The sequence below is a fragment of the Phoca vitulina genome, unplaced genomic scaffold, assembly GCF_004348235.1.
Source record: "Phoca vitulina isolate PV1807 unplaced genomic scaffold, GSC_HSeal_1.0 scaffold20, whole genome shotgun sequence".
In the NCBI taxonomy this organism is placed as follows: domain Eukaryota; kingdom Metazoa; phylum Chordata; class Mammalia; order Carnivora; family Phocidae; genus Phoca; species Phoca vitulina.
The window spans coordinates 29,765,680-29,789,429 of record NW_022589723.1 but is presented as its reverse complement, the minus strand read 5'-3'; the positions used below and the strand labels follow the sequence as shown (position 1 = coordinate 29,789,429).

Here is a 23,750-nt window from a genome sequence, read left to right as displayed (position 1 = left end):
TCACTCCTTATTCCTACTACCTGATTCCCACCTCCATGCCTTTTTCCCCCGTCTGTTTTCCTTGCCTTTTAGGTAACTAGTCTCTTTAGTTTTTTGGTTTATCCTTCTATTACTTCTTTTGCACAAATGAACAGATTGTGTGTGTTTTGTTATATTCCTTTCTTTTTTTCCTCATGCAATTTTAATTGAGATACAATTAACATACCACAAAACTTACCCTTTTAAAGTGTACAATTCATCGGTTTTTTGTGTATTCACAAGGTTGTGCAGCGTTGGTGGTATAGTGGTGAGCATAGCTGCCTTCCACAAGGTTGTGCAGCCATTACCACTAATTCATTCAAGAATATTTTCACCACTCCAGAAAGAAACCCTATATCCATTAGCAGTCATTTCCCATTCCACCTTCCTTAGCCCCAGTTAACCACTAATCTACTTTCTGTTTGTATGAATTTGTCTATTCTGAGTATTTCATATAAATGAAATTATATAATCTGTTGACTTTTGTGTCTGGCTTCTTTCACTTAGCATAATTTTTTCAGTGTTCATCCATGTAGCATCTGTCTGTACTCCATTCCTTTTTATGGCTGAGTGATACTCCAGTATATGCATATATCACATTTTATTCATGCATGCATCATTTGGTGGACATTTGGTTTTCCATTTTTTGGCTATAGTGAATAATACTGCTATGAACATTCATGTACAAGTTTTTGTGTGGACATATATTTTCAGTTCCTTGGGTATATAACCTAGGCATGGAATTGCTGGGTCGTATGATAACTCTGTGTTTAGCTTTCTGAGGAACTGCCCAACTGTTTGCTTTTTCCTTTCTTTCTTATATGAAGAGTAGCATCTTATAGAGACTCTTTTGCACTTTATTTTTTTTACTTCTGGAAATCACTGGATATCTTGGAAATCACTCCAAATTAGTTCATTCTTCTTAATAGATATTCTTCATTCTTTTTTACAGCTGTACAGCATTCCACTCTGGGGATTTATCCTAATTTATTCAACCATTCTTCTATGTATGTACATTTAGGTAATTTCCTATATTTTGCAATTATAAACAGTATTGCGGTAACTGACCTGTGCATATGTATTTTTGTATTGTTAGAGGTGTATCTTCAAGGTAGATTTCTATAAGTGGGATTGCTGGGTCAGAAGTTGAGCATGCAGGATTCCCTCTATGTCTGCAGTTTCTCTTTCTGTGGTTTCACTTACTGGTGGTCAGCAGTGGTCCAGAAACAGATGATCCTCCTCCTGAAATATAGTCAGCAAGAAGGTCAGTAGTAGCCTAATGCTATATCACAGTGCCTAAGTCATTCACCTCACTTGATCTCATCATGTGAGAGGCATTTTATCATCTCACATCATCATGAGATTGAGTAGAGTACAATAAAATATTTTGAGAGACCATATTCACATAACTTTTTTTTTAAAAAGTAGGCTCCACATCCAAAGTGGGGCTTGAACTCACGACCTTGAGATCAGGAGTTTCATGCTCTATCGACTGAGCCAGCCAGGCACCCCTCAGATAACTTTTATTACAGTATGTAGTTGACCTTTGAACAACATGGGTTTGAACTGCCTAGGTCCACTAGGCAGTACTGTAAATGTATTTTCTCTTCCTTATGATTTTCTTTTCTCTAGCTTACTTTATTGTAAGAATACAATATATAGGGGCGCCTGGGTGGCTCAGTCATTAAGCATCTGCCTTCGGCTCAGGTCATGATCCCAGGGTCCTGGGATCGAGCCCCGCATCGGGCTCCCCGCTCCACAGGAAGCCTGCTTCTCCCTCTCCCACTCCCCCTGCTTGTGTTCCCTCTCTCACTGTGTCTCTCTCTGTCAAATAAATAAATAAAATCTTAAAAAAAAAGATTACAATATATAATGCATATAATGTCCCAAATATATGTTAATTGGCTGCTTATGTTATCAGTGAGGCTTCTGGTCAACAGTAGGCTTTTAGTAATTAAGTTTTTGGAGAGTCAAAAGTTATATGCAGATTTTCAACTGCATGGGGTATTGGTGCCCCCAACCCCTGCATTGTTCAAGGGTTAGTTATATTGTTATAATTATCCTATTTTGTTATTATTGTTGTTAATCTCTTACTCTGCTTAATTTATAAACTAAACCTTATTATGGGTAGGTATGTGTAGGAAACAACATACTATGATATATGATTTGGTACTATTTGCGATTTCAGACATCCACTGGGGGTCTGGGAACATAACCCCTTTGGATAAGGGGGGACTACTGTATGTAGTTGTGTTAGATATTACAGAAGTGTACTCATTTGCATTCCCACTGGTAATGTATGACAACATCTGTTTTCCCTATAACCTCACCAACAGAGAATGTGTTGTGCTATATATATATATATATATTTTTTTTTTTTTTTTTTTTTTTGCAAGAGGTGACTGATTTTTAAAAATGCTCTGTAGTCATTTCAGTACCCTGAACCTGTTGTATAGGGGCACTTAATGCCTGTTGTTGGTAGGTTCTTATAGCTTGAAAATGAAATAAATAGTCCATTAATATTACACTGATAGTTGTAGGTAATTATGTGCAGGTGAAATCAATTGGAATGCATTTCTGATCTAGCCAGGATTGCTCATTGAAACATTTAATAGGAGTTGCTGCATTGATTCATAATACCCATGCTCTGAAATACTTCTGGAGTTTAACAAAGGATAACTGAAATTGTAAGGAGAATATTCTTTTCTCCAGAGTATGTATGATAAAGTTTTGGTTCACAGTATATGCCAGTTATTTTGAATAGGACACACAGTACATACTGAAATCATGGTATGGTAGTTATTTGACCAGTAATGGCTGTATCTGGAACCTTTTATATTTCCATAAGAAAGAAGGTTAATCTGAAGGAAGATGAAATGAGAGTTTACAGTTCTGGATTAGGATAATCTTAACCAGATTTTAGTGGGACCAAGATACTAAGGCAACATGAAAAACATCCCCATCTTACAAGGTAACAAGTTCTGCCCAGCTGGAAATTGAGGTTTTTTCCCCAGAAAGAATATTCTTCCAAGTGCTGGGGACACATTAATGAAAACACAAAGATTCTTTTTTTTTTTTTCAATTAAGTATAGTTGGCACATGATGTTACATTAGTTTCAGGTGTAGAACATAGTGATTTGACAGGTCTATACAAAAAACCAAAAAATCTTGCACCAGAGGAGCTTACATTCTAGTAGTTTTCTGATGAACTGGTGTTCTTAAGAAAAGATGCTGAGTGCTGATTGTGAATGGAACCAGCAGAGGTCTGTGTAGTCTTAAAATAAAATTACTTTTGTTGCTATAAAAACCCCAAATGACACTTGATTTTACTGGTTACAAAGAGAAGGCCATGAAAAGTCATAGAGTGGTAACATAACGTTGTTCACCAGTGAATCTCTTTCTCATTTTAAAGGATTCCTAGTATTAGTAGTAGTAGTACTATTCCCAGTAGTAGTAGTAGTAGTAGTAGTAGTAGTAGTCGTAGTAGTAGTAGTGGTAGAAGAGAATAATAGTAGAGTTTTTTTTTCTCAGCTGGGGTTCCATGAGAGAACTAAATGCTCTAGGACATTTGGACAGTCACTGTATGTAAAGAATTAAGTTCTCTCCAGTGCATCTAGAATGGCATTAGGTATGTACCATCCTTGGGAGAATTGAGAAGATACTCCAATATTCAAGTTCTCTGGTTTATTTATTTTTATTTTTAAAAAATATTTTATTTATTTATTTGACAGAGAGAGACACAGCGAGAGAGGGAACACAAGCAGGGGGAGTGGGAGAGGGAGAAGCAGGCTTCCCACTGAGCAGGGAGCCCGATGAGAGGCTCGATGCCAGGACCCTGGGATCATGACCTGAGCCGAAGGCAGACACTTAACGACTGAGCCACCCAGGCGCCCCAAAGTTCTCTGGTTTAGATGATGAACTTCAGTTGAGAAAGGTCATTGTCATTGTCATTGTAGTCAGATCTGTTTTTTTTTTTTTTTCTAATTTAGCCACTTGCTAGCAGAGTGATGTTGGACAAGTCTTAGTCTCTTACCTTTCTGATCTGTAAGGGTAAGAATAATAATAGTTACTACATCATGGGGCTGATGTGAGGATTAAACAAATCTTTCCAGTCTACGTTTATCTATTTTTGTGACTTTAAAAACTCGCTATGCTGATTGACTTCCACATTTATGTCTTCAGCCCAGACATCTTTCCTGAGGTCAGTGTTAGAGTTCATCTGCTTATTTCATATTTCATTTACCTTCTGATGGGCATCTCAAACTAAATTTGTACAATAAAGAAGGTGTGATTTCTGTGCTCATCATTTCCTCTGAATCAGCTCTTAGTAAATGGCTGGACCATTCAGCTAGTCACTCGGGCCAAAAGCCTAGGTGTCAGTTGCGATTTTTCTCTTTTCTTCATACCCTATAACAAGCCCAATAGCAAAACCTCTTGACTTTATCTTTTGAATATCTTTCTAATCTGATCATATATCATCTCCTCCTTATAACTTTGGTCTAAACTACCATCATCTCCTGCTTAGATAATTACAGTAGTCTCTTAACTGGTTTCCCTGCTTTCTCAACTTGATCTCTTAACAGTCTGTTCTCCACTTGTAGATAGAATGATCTTTTTAACTGTCAGTCAGATAGGCCACTCCTCTATTTAATACTTTACAGTGACTTCCTTCTACAATTAAAATAACAACCAAATTCCTGGTATTGGCTTAAAGGCACTACATGATGTAGTTAATCCCTGCCTACCTCTCTCTGTTCATTCCACTTGTGCTACACTGAACTCCTTATATTCTTTGATCACGACAGGTACATTCTCAGGGCTTAGTATTTGTTCTTGCTTGGCTCGGAGTGCTCTTCCCTCAGGTCTTTGCACTGTTTCCTCCCTCACATCATTCAAGTGTTTGCTTAAAGAAGAGTTCTCAGAGTTTACCTCTTTAGAGAAATCGTCAGTCATCACATTATAAAAAATAGTGATCATCTCCCTTCCACTCTCCTTGTCTCTTTTGCCTTTTTTTTTTGCACTTGTGCTTCCTGAAATTTAATGACTGACTTGTCTACTTGTTTATTATTTGTCTTCCTCACTAGAATGTAAACTCCATGAGAGCATGAACCTATATGTCTTATTCATTCCAGTGCTTCTAAAAGTCCATGGTACATAGTAATCCAGGAATGCAGCTCTAGGAACTTGACTGTGGAGTAAAATTGTCTCTAAATTAGATGAAATAATTCTACCTTTTTAATGTTTTGTGGGGGCGGAGAACTATTTTTTTTTTTTTAAGATTGATTGATTTATTTTAGAGAGAGAGGATCCCAAGCAGGTTCCATGCCCAGCACAGAGCTGGATGTGGGGCTTGATCTCACGACCCTGAGATCATGACCTGAGCTGAAATCAAGAGTCTGATATGCTCAATCGACTGAGCCACCCAGGCACCCCTGAAAGAGAACTATTAAATCAATTAAACAGTGTGATTTTTTTTGCGTTGGGTTCTCACATGTGAAATGCTAAGATTTAGAATTTATAACATTATCAAGAGCATATAATTGTGCATAGGATGTGCTAAGTAATATGTAAAAAATTAACTTGGAGTTCAGCTCTTGTGGTTGTTCTCTAATTATAATGGTAGTGATGTTAATAGAATAGTAATATTTCCTCTTAACTCTGGCCAGCTATTTGTCCTCACTTTAAGCTCTTGATTTAAAGTCTGTTGATTTTGATTTTGCAGGGGGGGTATACATTGTTGTCCAAGTGTTTTGGTTTCTTTTAAGCTTAATATAGCCACGTTTATAGAATCTCTTTTAAGTTTTGCCATGTTTTAAGACCTTTCCTGGTGTTAGTCACTCTACTGTAAAACTGTTGGGTCATGGCCAGTGGGCAGTTTTATGTGATACAATTCAAGTAAGCAGCTTTGCTAACTGATAGTATTAGAAATATAGGATAACCTAATACAGAACTAGAAAGATTATATTGTCTATGTGTTAATATAATTGAAAAGCAAAAGTGTCTTTTATAGAAGGTATCATTGAACTTTCTTATACAAACAAGTATCCAGTCATATATAATGAAATCTTGTCAGTAATATGGTCATAGTTTCTGTTTTCTCAAAATTGTTCATTCTTTTAAAAAGAGGGAATGATGGAGAATGATGGAGAGATTTATGGAATTTGTGAAGGTGGTGTGATGGAGTAGACAGATGCACATATAAAGGAATAATACTGGGTAACACTTATTGAACGTTTACTGTGCACCAGGTATTATTCTAAGTACTTTTATTATTTATTTTTGTTTATTTTTTATTTAAATTAAATAAATTAACATGTATTATTGGTTTCAGACGTAGAGGTCAGTGATTCATCAGTCTTATATAACACCCAGTGCTCATTACATCATGTGGCCTCCTTAATGTCCATCACCCTGTTACCCCACCCCCTTCTCTCCAGCAACCCTGTTTGTTTTCTATGATTAAGAGTTTCTTATGGTTTGTAACGCTCTCTGATTTCGTCTTATTTTATTTTTTCCTCTCTTCCCCTGTGATCCTCTGTTTTGTTTCTTAAATTCCACATTTGAGTGAGATCATATGATAATTGTCTTTCTCTGAAAGTACTTTTATCTGTTATTTAAACCATGGTTAAATCTGGTTGAATTGTTAATTATTTAAACCACATTTAACCTGTTTATTCTGCGGAGAAGGAAATGGAAGTACAGAGAGGTTAAGTAACTTGCCCAAGATCACACAGCTAGTAGGTGGTGGGAGTGTGGATTAGAATTCTGTAACAAAGGGAGGTGTTGGCAAAAACTGTTGGGGACAGAGTATGGAAGTGGCGAACCTCAATGTGATGGTTTTGGTTGATCTAAAATCCTATCCCACTGGGCGCTTGGGTGGCTCAGTCCATTGAGCATCAGACTCCTTGATTTCGTATCAGGTCATGATCTCAGGGTCATGAGATGGAACCCCACATCGGGGCTCCTCACTCAGCAGGGAGTCTGCTTAAGATCCACCCCCCCCCCCATGTGCACGCATGCACACGCTTGCTCTCTCTTTCTCTCTCAAATAAATAAATCTTTAAGAAAAATAAAATAAAATCCTACCCAACTAATATTTGGGCAAGACCATTCTACATAGGTGTTGAGGAACTCATTGTGACAGACAGAATTTAGGTGCCACATGTTGCTTTGAATTCTTAAAGAATGTTTCTAGTTCTGTTCTGCCAAAGAGGGCGAATAGATGTTAGACGAAAACAGTAATTGGTATAAGGATTGAACATTGCTATAGAAAGGTAAATATTAGTGAATCTTTATGCCCTGGAATATGAAGTTTTTCTTGGTAGACCTTGAAACCTAATGATATTAAGGAGCAAGTTTAGTCTGCAGACTGTCTAGAGTGCAATCAGGTAGTGAAATAGTAATGACTTATATTTGTGTGTGTGTGCACCTATGTATACACACACATACATATTTGTGTAGTGTACATGGCTTCTAGTTTGCAAAGTACTTTGGTAACCATTTTCTCAGTTGATCTTCATAATACCTCTGTGAGATAGACAGGGAAGGTATTCTGATATTTGACAAGCTACCACAGAGGTAGCTTTGAGGAATGAGCCCTTGAATAACCTCTAATTGCTAGACCTTCTTTTATTAGGTTCTCTATTCATAAAGGGGGTTGCTATTTCTTTGCTCAACTGCCAGAGTGTGAGTGGTGGACTTCCGCATTGTTGTTGTTGTTTATTTAATGTTTTATTTATTTGAAAGAGAGCACGAGTGAGCAGAGCTGAGCAGGGAGCCCTACGTGGGATTGTGACCCGAGCTGAAGGAAGACGCTTAACTGACTGAGCCATCCAGGCGCCCCTGGACTTTTGCATTGTATGGTGTTAATGGGCTTGATCTCTTAAATAGGTGATTATAAATTGCTTAACCTGGAAGCAGAAGATAACTTGGCATGATGATTGGGCAAAGGTGGCCTGTTGTAATTGGCATGTTCTTAATGTTATACTGAAAGCCTAGCTGTTTTTAAGAAATATAAGTTAGATTAAAGCTGTAATTCTAATTGCAACACTATTGTAATGTTTTCAAACTAATATTTTAATGAAAACCTTCTACCAGTTAGGGTGCAGTAATGTTGATGCTTTTTTTGATTGTATTTTAGATTAGGATAGAGGTAGAGTGCTTTACCTTTTTGAAGTAAAAAAAAAACCAGTTTGGTAGCTTCTGAAAAGGCTAATGTGAATGTACAGCGGTAATGAAATGCTGATAAAAGTTCAGTAGGTCCCCTCTTTTTCTTGTTTATTTTGGAAATATTTTGAATTGCTTTGGTTAACTTAAATTGGTCTTAGATATTAAGAGGGACTTTTCAAAACTCTTTATTAAAGTCAGATGCAAATTCACAGAATCACTTCACTTTAAAGTAGTTGATGATTGACAAAATGTGACTTTGTTTTGCAAAAATCTAAGGAATTGCTGAATATTTTGTATTCTTAAATTCTTATATCTTTCAGCTCTCAGTGTTATTTTCTTTTTCTCTGGTGCTCTCTTATAACTGCCTCCTTATCACCACCCCCTCCCTCTTGTTCTGCCATCTGTTGGTTTGGCTCTTTATTTCAGAGTAGGAAGGCAGGGAAGAGTTTTTGTACACAAGATAAAACTTGTTCTTTTGGAGCTCAGTGAGCTGGTGCACTTATGCAATTAAGTCTGCTGATGATAAATTCTAGAAGTACCATAGGCCACTAGGACTAGAAAGATAGTGATGACTCTGCAATATTGTCTGCAAGTTTTTTGTGACTGTTGCTTTATTTAATAAATAAAAACTAAAAAAGTATACTGAAACACTGTTTTTTTCATAAAAAGCTATAAATTGGTTAGATAGGAACAGGCTTGCAAATAACAGTAATTATATAAGAGAGTTTAGCATGTTGAATATTAATGAAATTCATGTCAAATGATTTCTTATAGTACTTTATAAATATAATTTGATCATGGACAGTTTATATTCACTTATGCCTGACTGTGCATTAATCTATTGTGGGAATATGTAGAGACTATTTGCAGTCCTAGGCAGGTAATTCAATTCCCAGATAGCATTTAAAAAAAACCATTTTATTACAAAGTATTTTATTTTTTATTTTTTATTTTTTTAAAGATTTTTTATTTATTTATTTGAGAGAGAGAGAATGAGAGAGAGCAAGCACATGAGAGGGGGGAGGGTCAGAGGGAGAAGCAGACTCCCTGCCGAGCAGGGAGCCCGATGCGGGACTCGATCCAGGGACTCCAGGATCATGACCTGAGCCGAAGGCAGTCGCTTAACCAACTGAGCCACCTAGGCGCCCACAAAGTATTTTAAACATGTTAATATAAAACAGAAAGAATAGTATAAAGAGCTCCCATGTACTCATAATTGAGCTTCAGGAGTTATAGGCAGTCTTGTTTCCTCTGTATTTCTGTTCACTACCACCCCACCCCCAATCCCTGGACTCTTTTGAACCGAATCCTAAGCATAGACATTTTTGATTTGTAAATTTCAGATATTTCAGTTTGGATTTCTTTCTTTCTTTTTTTTTAAAGATTTTATTTATTTGAGAGAGAGAGAGAGAACATGAGAGGAGAGAGGGTCAGAGGAGAAGCAGACTCCACGCTGAGCAGAGAGCCTGATGTGGGACTCGATCCTGGGACTCCAGGATCATGACCTGAGCCAAAGGCAGTCGCTTAACCAACTGAGCCACCCAGGCGCCCTTCAGTTTGGATTTCTAAGAGTCTCTCTCTTTTCATAAAATAAGCAAAATACCATTATCATACCAAAACAAATTTATAGCAAGTTCTTTATATCACCAAATATGTAATCAGTTTCATATTTTTCTGATTATTTTACATACATACTTGTATGTGTGCGTATATATATGTATGTGTATATATCTTTCTCTTTCTTCCTTATAGTTTTTTGTTAAAAGAGACTCTGTTGTTTGCTCTGAGAAGTTTCCCATAGTCTCATTTTGCTGATTGCATTTCTGTAATGTCATTTAATACGTTATTCTGTCCACTGATTTCCTGTAAATTGATAGATTTGTCAGAGTTTTGTTCTTATTGTAGGAGTACTTCATTAGAGTGGTTTGTGTACATAAGGAGGTACATAAGGTCTTATTATCTCTTTGGATGTTAGCAGCTATTGATGATCATTGTTTAGATTTATCAATTCATCAGGGATTGCAAAATAGTGAAATTCTTTTTTCTTTTTCATGTATTAAGTGGTGTTCTTTTGGATAGTTTTTCAGCAATGTAGATTGTATATTTATAGGGCATTGTATTTATGCCTGAGCTGGTTCTGGGATGATTGACAAGGTTCTGTGGTGGGATTCCTTTAAGGGAAGAGTACAAGTCTTTATTATTGGAAATTCAGAGACTACTTAGGAATATTGAATAATTAGACTTTGTTTAAAGGATGTTTGGCCAATAAATAAGTTAACATGCCATCATGAGATAATATCTTGTGACTTAGCATGTGTAGCTAGCTGGCCATTGGTGTCTGTTCTTTTTAGAAGTCAGTGTTCATATTCAGAAATTTCAAAAGTGATTAGTGCAGGGCAGCAATTACTGGTTTCTTGAGCCAGATTTCTCAGCAGGAATTTGAGAACAGGCCTTGTGTTTGAATTAGGTTTTAAACATGTTGAGTTTATGTAACATAAAATATTTTGTGTTAAAGGTTGTAAAGATCTGGAGCAGCAATGTGGCCCCTTGACAAAAGGGTTTTGGGGTCAAATAAACTTGGTGAACATTGTGCATTTTATGCTCTCTTGGAATGTAATAGTGCATATTAATATGTAAAAGAAACCTGTTTAACATTAACACAGCCTTTTCCCAATTTACTTGATCACTGAACCTTTTTTTTCCCACCTCATAACATCTTGAAGAACTAGTGAAACAAATTTTCTGAAGGAAACAAATTTTGGGAAATATTGGCTTAGAGGATTTGAACAAAGAATAATGAAAAATGGCTGATGATGACTTCACTACAGTTAGTGGAGACATTTTGATAGGTAAATAAAAGACATTTTTCAGTGAGAAAAAAGCGAGAGACATATGTTGGTTGCTTGTTTTAGCTTAGCCTATAAGCATTATACTTTTAGAGAAGCAGTATTAGAAAAGGACTAACGTCATATATAACATTTACTATATGTCAGGCACTGTTTTTACAACTGTTTTACAACTTTATGCGCTGATGTGCTGTTGTTACCTCAGTTTTACAGATGAGCAAATTGAGGCACAGAGAGATTAAATAAATTGTTCAAGGTTACATTGCAGAGTTGGTGACACAGCAGAGCCTGGTTCTGAACCTAGGCAGTCTGGCTCCAGGGTTCATGTGCCTAGCCACTACTCTACATTGCAACATATGGCAGATCATAAAATATAAATAAGATTTTAACATCTTTTGGAGGGAACAGACATATTTTCTTTCACTTTCAGGCAATCAGAGCCATAAGAGAAGAATGTGGAGAGCTGGCTCTGTCCTAGTGAAGATAGGAAACATGGAGACCCGGGAACGATTATCCATAAAAAAGGTATACCTCCCAAAGAGATAGATTAGATGTAGGTAGAAGGCTGAGCTAAGAGGACACTGTTAATACCAGAAGGGAATTGGAACTCACGTAATAAGACCCCCTTACTTTATATATGAAATACGAGTTTACATAGTTTGTTCATGTGCTTGTAGTAATAATAGTTCACATTAGTGTATTGCATTAAAGTACTTTCACATGGATTCTTGTTTGATCCTCTAAACAACTCTGAAAGGGAGGTAGGTACTACATTTTTCCACAGCAAGACTGGCTCTTGAAGTTAGATTTTCTGCATTTTAAAAGCTAAAGTGTTCCACACTATATATGTGTGTGCACGTGCATATATATGTGCATATATATACACATAAATGTATGTACATATATGTATATACATATATATATCACATTGCCTCAGTTCTTGATGAATAAAATATATTTATGAGTAGAGTGTGCTTTTGAAATGAGGATTTGGATCAGAAAGAAAGCTACATTTTAACGAGTGGGAATAATTCTCTCCTAGATGTGAAAGGTAATATATGCAATTGTAAAAAAAAAGTATTTTTAGACAGCATAGGGAAATACAAAGCAAAAGGTAAAAACTGTTCACCTGTGCAGATTAACCACTGTTAAATTCTAATGTGTAGTTCTCCAGATTTTTTTTCTAACTCTTTTTATACGTATAGGGAGTTTTTTTCAAAATTCTCTACATATTGTTTTATAACTTGAAATACCGTATTTTTTTTTTTTTAAGATTTTATTTATTTATTTGACAGAGAGAGCACAAGCAGGCAGAGAGGCAGGCAGAGGGAGAGGGAGAAGCAGGCTCTCCGCCGAGCAGGGAGCCCAACGTGGGGCTCTATCCCAGGACCCTGGGATCTTGACCCAAGCCAAAGGCAGCCGCTTAACCTACTGAGCCACCCAGGCACCCCAAAATACTGTATTCTTAAAAGAGACTATCCATAGGTACTTGGTCTTTTGCCTCTACCATAGTAAAAGGGTGTGTGCAGGACGACTGGCATAAAATGGTAATATCTTGGGCAGATTGGGATGTATAGTTATACCACACACATACTTTAAAAGCTGACCTCTTAGTAAAGGCTAGGCGAATCCCGTTTGGGATTAGGTTAGCTGAAGGAGGCAATGAATATTATAAAGCTTCATTTTATGGTAGAATTTGGGGGAAAAAAACTTATTTTTACATTATACTGGATCAAAAGATAAGTAACTCAGACCTTAATGTTCAGATAAGCATTAAGAAGAATAAAGCACGGCTCTTCTGGAGCATTGTATTATATGTGCTCTTTTAGTGTGTATGAGTGGGTGTGTATATAACCATCTCTGATTATCTGTACTTTTGGAGTGGTAGGGAGAGGAAAGGAGTCTGTTGTGTTGTGGAATAGATTTTTGTACCTGAAGTCAATTCTTCAGCAAATCTTGCTTTCTGTATTATTGACAGCACCTAGTAATTTGCTTTGTTAATCACTCTCTTTGCCCAAGCAAATATTGGGGTTGGTCTTATTTTAAAAATACTTTTCTTTTTGAGGATTGGGTTATATTTTATTTACATGTCTCAGTATTTTCTTGTTGGTTCTAAGTTGATGGTAAGGCTTACAGTTTAGCTATGCTAGAAACTTTTCCTTTCTATATAAATTTTATTTTTTATTTTATTTTATTTTTTTTTTTTAAAGATTTTTTTATTTATTTATTTGAGAGAGAGAATGAGAGACAGAGAGCATGAGAGGGAGGAGGGTAGAAGCAGACTCCCTGCCGAGCAGGGAGCCCGATGCGGGACTCGATCCCGGGATTCCAGGATCATGACCTGAGCCGAAGGCAGTTGCTTAACCAACTGAGCCACCCAGGCGCCCTCCTTTCTATATAAATTTTAAAATAAGCTTGTCTAGGGGTGGCTGGCTGGCTCAGTCGATAGAGCATGCAACTCTTCATCTCGGATCATGAGTTTGAGCCCCAAGTTGGGGGTAGAGATTACATAAAAAAAATTAAAAAATAAAATCTTAAAAAAAATAAGCTTGTCTGTAGATCAATTTGGAGGAGAACTGATATTTGTATATTTAGTCTTCCAATCTAGGAACAAGGTATGTCTCTCCATTTATTTAGATCTCCTTTGGTATCTTTCATCTGTGTGTCTTGTAATTTCAGCATTTAGGTCCTTTACATGTTTTGTTAGACTTGAGCCTAGGTATTTCATTAAAAAATTTTTTTTAAATTTTTAACAGTGGGGGCACCTGGGTGGCTCAGTTGGTTAAGCGACTGCCTTCGGCTCAGGTCATGATCCTGGAGTCCCGGGATCGAGTCCGGCATCGGGCTCCCTGCTCGGCAGGGAGTCTCCTTCTCCCTCTGACCCTCCTCCCTCTCATGTTCTCTGTCTCTCATTCTCTCTCTCTCAAATAAATAAAATCTTTAAAAAAAAAAAATAAGTTTTTTAACAGTGTTTTATTAGAGAGCATGAGTCGGGGGAAGGGCAGAGAGAAGGAGAAGCAGACTCCCCGCTGAGCAGGGAACCCGATGTGAGGCTTGATCCCAGGAGCTTGGGATCATGACCTGAGCTGAAGGCCACCCAGGCGCCCCTCATTAAAAAATTTTTTTCCATTAAGAAATGTTTTAAAAACTTCTTATCAAAATATATAAATTCATAGAAGTGTATGTATAATAAGCTTACAGCTGGATTAGTTCCACAGGGATGGACTTATTTTCAAATTCTGCTATTTTCTGTCAACCTGAGATTTTTAGGAGGGAGGGAGGATTGAAGATGAGGGAACAAGACAAAGCTTCCTTTCCATTTCCTTCTGAGTCAGGTCTTCATAATGTGACTTCCTTGTTTTGTTTATAAGTGAATTCTCAAGACAGAACACATATTCTGATAGCTAAGCTTATTTCTAAATCAGTTTTCTAATTTACTTCCAGTCATGTTGTAATAGAGATTTGCATAGGTGTTTTCTGATACAGGAATTCATACTGTTTTAAAACAATGAAGATGTGGGTTGAAGATTTAAGAGATGGAAAGTTATGCCTTCTCTTTTTTTTTTGAGCCCAAGCTATTCCCTGCCTTTTAGCTTCCTTCTGTGCAGTTTGTATAAAGCACACACCAAGGTAAACTTGTCATCTTGCTGTCTGGCTTTTATTTTCCTTCTAGGAAGAATAGGCTACTTAGTGTTGATATTTATGGGAGTTTTTTGTCTGCTTCTTTTTGAGTAAGACTACAAATCTAACTCTTGAATTTTTAGAGATGATATATCACTGTGATTGCTTAAAGGAAAATGATTTATGTAGCAAGGAAATTAAAAATGAGATTTGCTTACTACAGATACTCCTGGGAATACATGAGTTTATTACATATGCTCCATCAGGAAGGACATAGTTAATTACGGAAAAATCATACTTATAATTTAACTCTTATGTATACTTTTATTGTAAAAGATAATCTTTTTTCTTTCTTTACATCACTGGGGCTCAGTTGTTCCTGATCAGTTCTTCCTCAAACTTTTATTTTGAAAATTTCTTAAATCTATTGAAAAGTTGAATAGTACAAATAAACACCCATATACTTTTCACCTTGTTTCAAAAATTGTAACATTTTGCTGCAATTGCTTTTTTCTTTTCTCTAAACACACACACACACACACACACACACACACACACACACTTTGTTTTAAGTGAGAGTAAGTTATAGTCACCAGGATACTTCCCCTGCATACTTCAAGTGTATGTCTCCTAAAAATAAGGACATTCTTCAACACAGCTTCATACCTTTGTCACACCTAAGGAAAATAATAAGAATTCATTATTACCTGATACGAAGTTTTCTGTTTGTTTCCCCTCTATCTTTTATAACTTTTTTTTTTTTTCCTGATCTCAGATGCAATCACATTGATAGATTGCTTTTGGGTTTTATTTCTCTTTAGTCTCTTTTAATCTAGAACAATCCTCTGTCTTTTTTTTTTTTTAAGTGACATTAACTTTATTGAAGAATCTAGGCCATTTGTCTTACATAATGTCCTACAATATGAATTTGCTGATTGTTTCTTTAAGACTGTATATTCAGGTTAAACATTAATTGCATGAGCACTATATAGATGCTGCATACTTCTAACATCACCTCAGGAGGCACTTAATGCCTTTTTTTTTTTTTTTTTTAACATTTTAGGTGATGCTAACTTTGATCACTTAAGGTGGTGACTACTACTAGATCAGTTCATTGTAAACGCACATTTTTTTCCCCTTTGTAACTAGTATGTAATCTAGGGGTGGTATTTTGAGATTGTGTGAAAATCATTTCTCCCACAGCCTTTTCCAGTGGTCTTGGCATCCATGGGAAGATTACCCTTATGTGGTAATTCTTTTTTTTAAATAAAAAAATTATTAAACAATATGTGTACATAGTAAGAAGTTCACATGGTACAAAGGAGGTCACAGCAAAATGCATGTGTCCTATTCATGTTCTATTTCCCTTTCCAATTTTTTCCAGAATTAACTGTTGCCAGTTTCTTTTTGAATCTTTTCAGAAGTTCTAAACCCTTCCAGTCATGCATTCATATATATTCTCTCATTTTTATTTCTTTTTACACAAATTGTAGATACTACAGAGCATTCTAAATCTTTTTTTTTTATTATAGTAAAATAACACTTATAATTTTAACCATTTGTGAGGTGTACAATTCACTGGCATTAAATGTGTTTACAGTGTTGTATAACCATCACTGCTGTCTATATCCAAAACTTTTTCATCATCCCCAAGAAAAACTCTGTACCCATTAAATAATAATTCCCTCTTCCTCTCCCCCAAAGCCCCTGTAACCTCTTTGGTACTTTATCTATGAATTTCCCTATCCTTGGTGCCTCATAAAGGGGGAATCATAAATTTGTTCTTCTGTGTCTGGCTTATTTCACTAAATACAATACTTTCAAGGTCCGTCCATGTAACATATATCAAAATTTCATTTCTTTTCATGGCTGGGTAAAATTCCATTTTGTGTGTGTGTGTGTGTGTGTGTGTGTGTGTGTGTGTGTGTGTGTGTAACATGTTTTATTTATCCATTCATCTGTTGATGGACACTTGGGTTGTTTCTGCCTTTGGGCTACTGTGAATAATGCTGCTGTGGACATGGGAATATAAATATCTGTTTGAGTCCCTGCTTTTAGTTTCTTTGGGTACATACCTAGAAGTGGAATTGCTTGGTCTACATCTTAATGTATTTTTAACTTATATCATTGTTATCATTCCAATTTAATACGTTCCAGATAATTGTAGATCTTCCTCATTCATTTTGATGATTACCTTGATTCCCAGTGTATGTATATAATTCATTTAACCAGTTTTTATTGGTCGATTTTAGGTTGTTTCCCCTTTTTGTTTTTTACCTTTTTTTTTCTTTTTGCTATTCTCAACAAGGCTGCAGTGAATAGGATATTCTTAGTTTAAGCAATGCCTTGTTTTTTAATTAAAATTGCAATGTGAAAATGTTGATTGAGCCTAGTCTCATTAAGTATATCTTTTCAGTATCCTTAAAATTTGTCTTCTCACAAACCAGATACCTTATTGCTCTTCTATTTTAGGCTCTCATGTCTCAACTCAACTTTTAGGGTGTCTGTTGTGTCCTGGCTACTCCGTCCTTCCCTTCATTCCCTTAGTATTATCCATAGCTCCTGCTGGGTAACTTTGTTATGCAGCGTTGTCATGTTGTATTGTAATTCTTCACATACCCTTATCCTCTTCTGGGTTCTGAGTCCTTTAGGAGCCCTGCGCTTTGTATGTAGCAGACCTTCCTACTATGGAGAAATTTGCACATTCTTGTCAAGTTCCTAGTAGTAATAAACTGAAATGCCTTTGTTAAAATTAACATATAGTTACAGAGATTTTTTAAAAATATGCAAACAGGACTGACCTTAGTTCATTAGTGAAGGTTGTAGGAGTACATCCCTTTCTTTGTTTTCTTTTTGGATGAAGAGATAAAAAAGTTACTTTGAAGCTAGTTAACATTTGGTACTATTAAGCCCTCCCCTCCATATCTTTTGATACCATTAGAGCTTTCATACAGTCTTTTAAGTTTTTTTTCTCCTCAAAATCATATTCACATATTCTGAGATTGTGTTAGGAGCTAGCGATAGTACCCTTTTCTTGCATTTTAGTTATGTCTCCATTTTTTATTTTAGGGAGCCTCGTAAGAATGAGTTCTTGAAGTGTAAATTGGATATGTCGTTGGGAATTCAGTGAGGATAAATTTACCAAAAGATGTTATGATTAACATGACTTAGGTTTTAGATGCCAGCAAATTGATGGTTCTGAAGAAGGGGGAGATTTTTTTCTACAAACAGTATATGATGAAGACCACTGGCCTTTTCATGCCTCTCGAAAATCTTTTATTGTTGAAGTGTATTGTCTGGTTCATGGCCTCTAGTCAGCTACAACTTAAAGGTATCCTGCATGTGCTGATTTCTCTGTATTTCTGGACTAAATAGACTAATCTATTTGCATAACAGCTTGTTGAACTTGGCAAGTGCATAACTTGCTTTACTCTTTCGTTCCCAAAGATTCTTTCATTAAAAAGTGCGTTGATCTTCTAAAAACTGCCCAGGGGCGCCTGGGTGGCTCAGTAGTTAAGCGTCTGCCTTCGGCTCAGGTCATGATCCCAGGGTCCTGGGATCGAGCCCCGCATCGGGCTCCCTGCTCCGTGGGAGGCCTGCTTCTCCCTCTCCCACTCCCCCCTGCTTGTGTTCCCTCTCTCTCTGTGTCTCTGTCAAATAAATAAAATCTTAAAAAATAAAAAAAAATAAAAACTGCCTAAGGTCGCTAGCAGACATAGTTTGAAATCATTACATTGAAAGCAGAATCATTAAATACATAGTTAATTTGCTTATAGCTAGTTACCACAAACTTTTTATAGTAGAACATTGTGGTGATGTATTTTTGTTTATTGCATTTTGCCAACCAGAGTTACTGTATTTCTAATGTTATACTAACTTCCATGATGGAATACGAAAGAAGGAACTTAAAATAGTTCAAATTATTTCCCTTTGGGGGATATGTGGTGAACAATTAGAGTCTATATAATGTAATACTAGCATTTATTTTTACAGTTTTCACAGTACTTCTATGTAAGAGACATGGAAATTCCAACATGGAAAAGATAATTTGGATTAAGTTTGTTAGAACAGGTTTAAGTGTGTGTGTGTGGGGGGGTGGGTAGGATCTGAATTAGTAGCTGAAGGAAGTATAGGATTTGTTAGGTAGAGAGGAAGGGTGAGCTTTCGAGGGGGCAGCAACATACATGACTAAGGGTGCAGAGGTAGGGATGAATACATTCCAACTTAGTGATGGTAAGGATTGGGAGGGATGCCTACCTAACTAGAGCAGAGGGCTGCTGAGGGGCATGGGATGGTTAAGATTTGATAGGTTGGAGGGAACGGTGGATTATAAGCCTTGGGAAGCAGAGTGAGGAATTTTAAGCCTAGGGAGCTATATATCACTCAGGGCCCTGGCAGGAAATAGAGTAGTTATAGAGGTTTGGGTAGGATTAAAGAAAGCAACAAGGTATTGTGAAGTTCCCAAGGTCCAGCAATATCTGGAAGCCATTGATACTTTTAAGCCAATGGGGCCAAGAAGAGGAAGACTGATGAGAGCTGAAACAATGAAAGCCAAGCCAGTGGATAGAACCTGTGGCCATAGAGGAAAGTCAGAACCCACCAAGAGGTGGGGAGGGAGCCAGGGAAATAAGGACCATTCTTTCCTTTTCTTCTCATTCTCTGATTTCCTTCTAATGCCTCTCATTGGCCTAACCCACCTGGAAACCAGGGGATTTTGGACAGTGCAATCCTAGAGGTCAACCTCAAAAGGTACAAAGCAGAAGGAAGATAGAAGGAAGGATAGAGATTAAGTTTGTGTGGGGAGACTGGGGTCAAACAGAGAATGCCTAGCCCAGAACCCATTTTAAATTACTGTACATGCGTAAGCAGAGGAATGTTATACTGAAAATGCTCTTGTAGGAAGATTTGGTTTAGTGGATTTTGAGGGTCTTCTTAAAAAAAATCTCTCTCCAGGCAGAGTTTCAACTTATAATAAAAAAGACAGAAAGTAATCTCTTATTTGATTTATCCTTATAACCCCCCCACGGGCTATATACTTAAAAAATTTTTTTTGTAGACTCATTAGATCAGAATTCATCTACTACAGAGGGTTCCTGAGTTTCTGCAACAAGAAAGGTAGGTTGACAGTGGCTTAAAGGGACAAAAGAGGGACAATACAGAGTACCAGTTTTGAAAAACTAAAGTCTGGTGAGTGGGTTAGTGGTAATGAAGACAAGTGCACAAATAATAAATCAGGCAGAGGGTACAGGTGTTATAATATGTGTAAGCAAAGTGTTATGGGAGTTATGAGTGTTATGAGGAGGAAGTGATGAATTCTGTATTGGTGAATAAGGTGATTAAAACACAAAAGTCTTCATGGAGGAAGTGACTTTTGAGATAGGCCTTTGAAGAAGTATGGATTGTGACAGGTAAAGATTAGATAGGTGAGGACAGTTACAAGGAATAACATGAACAAAAGCACAGAGGTGGGAAGTGTTCGGCTTTTTCAAGAGTGGGATATATTTAGGGGAGTTGTGGAAGATGAAATTGCAAGGCAAACTTGGCTCCCCCTGGATGGACTTAAGCCCACAACAATGGCTTGTATTCACTTTCTTTTTTTTTTTTTTTTAAAGATTTTATTTATTTATTTGACAGAGAGAGACACAGCGAGAGAGGGAACACAAGCAGGGGGAGTGGGAGAGGGAGAAGCAGGCTTCCTGTGGAGCGGGGAGCCCGATGCGGGGCTCGATCCCAGGACCCTGGGATCATGACCTGAGCCGAAGGCAGATGCTTAACCACTGAGCCACCCAGGCGCCCCTTGTATTCACTTTCATAGGAAATGGTAGAGCCATTGACTTCTTTATGGGCAACGATGAATTGGTTAGAACTGAGCTTTAAGATTAATCTAGCAGAAGGAGGTAGATGCAATGGAATGGGGAGACTCCTTGAGAGCGCATTACAGTTTCCCAGGGCAGGTTATAAAGGCAAGGTGGGGCCAGTGGGAATATTAAAAGAGGCTGGAGAGTAAAAGGAAAGGCCTGAGTCAAAGATTAAAGGACAGTTTTGACTCTGGGTACTTGAGTGATATATCAGAAGGAGCTGGTTTTATAAGGTTTTATAGGAAAGGGGGAGGGGAGCATGAGGAGATAGAGAAGCTGGAAGAGATGGTGAAGTTAATTTTGGATATAGTGAATTGAGGGTGGGAAGCATTGACATTGTAAAGAGCATCAGACATTTGAAAACATAGACTGCAGAGGTGCTGGCCAGAGGCATGGATTTGGGAGTATCTCTGTATAGTGATGATGAGTAAAGCTTTAGCAATGAACAGAAATGGTTGATGTTAAAAAACAAACAAACAAACAAACAAACAAATATTGCAAAGAAAACGAGGTTTCAGAACTTTAGGGCATTAAGTGGACAAGAGAAGGCAAGAGTATGTAAATTACTGTTATTTGTCTATTCATCTGTTGATGGATATTTGAATTTCTAATTTTTGGCTTTTATGAATACTGCTTTGGACTTTGAGGTATAAGTTTTTATATGGTCATGTGTTTTCATTTTTCTGGGCAAATCCCTAAGGAGTGGAATTGCTGCATATATATAGTAAGTACGGTATGTTTAGTTTTATAATAAACTGCCAAAAAGTTTTCCATTTTACATTACCACCAGCACTTTATGGGAGTTCTAGTTGCTCTACATCCTCATCCATACTTGGTATTGTCTGTTTCTTTAAATTTAGCCACTTTAGTGCGTTTGTAATAGTATCACTATAGTTTTAATTTCCATTTCTCTAATGACGAATGTTGAGCATACTTTTTTATGCTTATTTAGCCACTTACATATCTTTGGTGAAATGTCTGTTCAAATTTTTTGTCTATTTAAAAAATTATGTTTTATTGAGTTGTAAGGGTTCTTTTTATGTATTCACAAGTCCTTTATTAGATACATGTTTTGCAAATAGTTTCTTTCAGTTTGGAGTTTGCCTTTTCATTTTTCTTAACAGTGCTTTTTGAAGAGCAAAACATTTTAATTTTGAGAGAGTCTAATGTATTGATTTTTTGAGTCCTATTTAAGAAATATTTGCCTAATCCAGGGTTACTAAGATTTTTTCCTGCATTTTCTTCTCAAGAGTCCCCCCCACTCTCTCTGCCCCCACTCCCCACCCAGAGAGAGACTACACACTTGTGCGTGAGAGTGGGGGTGGGGTGGGGGCGCAGAGAGAGAGGGAGAGAGAGAATCTTAAGCAGGCTCCACACCCAGCATGGAGCCTGATGCAGGGCTCAATCTCAGGACCCTGGGATCATGACCTGAGCTGAAATCAAGAGTCGGTCGCTTAACCCACTGAGCCACCCAGGAGCCCCTCTTCTAGAGATTTTTATGGTTTCAGCTCTTACATTTAGGTCTGTGTTGATTTTTTTTTTTTAAGATTTTATTTATTTATTTATTTGACAGAGAGACACAACAAGAGAGGGAACACAAGCAGGGGGAGTGGGAGAGGGAGAAGCAGGCTTCCCACTGAGCAGGGAGCCCGATGCGGGGCTCGATCCCAGGACCCTGGGATCATGACCTGAGCCGAAGGCAGACGCTTAACAACTGAGCCACCCAGGCGCCCCATGGGTCTGTGTTGATTTTTGTATGTGGTGTGAAATTAGGGTTGAGGTTCATTTTTGCCCTGTAAGTATATCCAGTTGTTCCAGCACCTTTTGTGGAAGGTTATCCTTTCCCCATTAAACTGCCTTGGCACTTTAGTTAAAAATTCATGGGCCATATATGTGTGGGTCTGTTTCTGGACTTGCAGTTCTGTTCTGTTGATCTGTCTTGATGCCACACATGTCTTGATTACTGTAGCCTTAAAATAAGCCTTAAAGTCACATAATGGAGATTCCTCAATTTTGTTCTCTATCAAAATTGTTCTATTCTCAGTCCTTTGCATTTCTATCCTGCAAATTTCTGATAAGGACTGTGAAAATTATTTTGTTGTTGTTACCCAGTTGGGATTTAATGACTTAGTGATCTTGAGAGAGTAGCTGGGAGGAATGGATTTTATCATAGCAACAGGACTGAGAATGAACTGAATTGGCAGTTGATTGATTCAAATCTTCTGAGGTTTTTAATTTTCTAAAATTTAGAGTGATCTAGAACATGCGAAACCACCATGTCAGTGATAAGCAGCAGCATGATTTAGTGGTTAAGTAAGGTTGGGTATCAGACTGCTCTGGTTTGAATCCTTACTCTATCAATTACTGGCAGGGTGACCTTGGGCAAACTATATTTAGCCTCTCTCTGCCTCCATTTCCTTTCCTGGAAAATCAGAATAATAAGAATACTTATTTCAGAGTTGTTCTGAGATTAAATAAGATAATACATGTAAAGGTTTTAGCACAGTGTTCAGTGTGCTCAATGAATGTTAGCTACTGTTATTGCTCTGTTCACCTAGAGAGTGTTAGAAAGCTTCCCAATTTGATAAATTCACTTGTAGGTTCTATTAGTCTACCCCTGTCTCAGATCCTTCAGCCTGCTTCATTTATTTCAGTTTTAGAAAGATAGTGCTATTTGGTTTCTTTTCTAGTCCTTTGGTCGTTTTTCCAGCCCCACTTTTCACTGGTGAATTTGGTAATTTATGTATGTAATTAAATTTGGATTTGTGCATTGGACCATGAGTGGAAAAAAGAACAGTTGGCTTTTAGTGGTATAAATCATTGCTGTAAATTAAACAAAACAAAACAAGACAACAGCAGTTTTTTTTTTTCTTTGCCTGGCGTTTAGCTGGTTCATCAGGATTGTGAATCGGTGGTTCTTGAATACAAGCGAAAATCCATCAGTTTGATTTGATTTTGTCTGTAGTTCTTTACTTGCTGAATAAGCAGGTCTGCTTCCTGGTTTATTTGACTAGTTCTCATTATTGATGTAGCAAAACAATTTGCCAGCAAACTCAGTAAGTCTCTTCTTTTTCTAAGTGTACTCACTTTGTAAATAGGGATAATAACAAAAAAAAGCTTTTTCCTTCTTATCAGCTGTTTAATTTTGTGCAGCTAAACATTGAAAATTTGTATGGTTTAATGAGAGCCAAAATCAGTCAGCCTAATGAAGCCCTCTAGAAGGGAAGCACTTGGGGTA

The 23,750-nt window shown here is 37.1% G+C and overlaps 1 protein-coding gene across 15 annotated transcripts in view; it reads left to right on the top strand.

Annotated features, from left to right (window-relative positions):
- HERC1 (HECT and RLD domain containing E3 ubiquitin protein ligase family member 1) overlaps positions 1–23,750 on the top strand; it is a 188,049-nt gene that overhangs the window by 4,719 nt on the left and 159,580 nt on the right. For 2 of the 15 annotated variants that reach the window (XM_032417641.1, XM_032417638.1), the window contains exon 2: positions 11,464–11,558. The exons of the other annotated variants lie outside the window; for them this stretch is intronic. The gene's annotated coding sequence lies outside the window, so the exon portion shown is untranslated. The remainder of the gene's footprint in view (positions 1–11,463; positions 11,559–23,750) is intronic. 15 annotated transcript variants of the gene reach the window in all.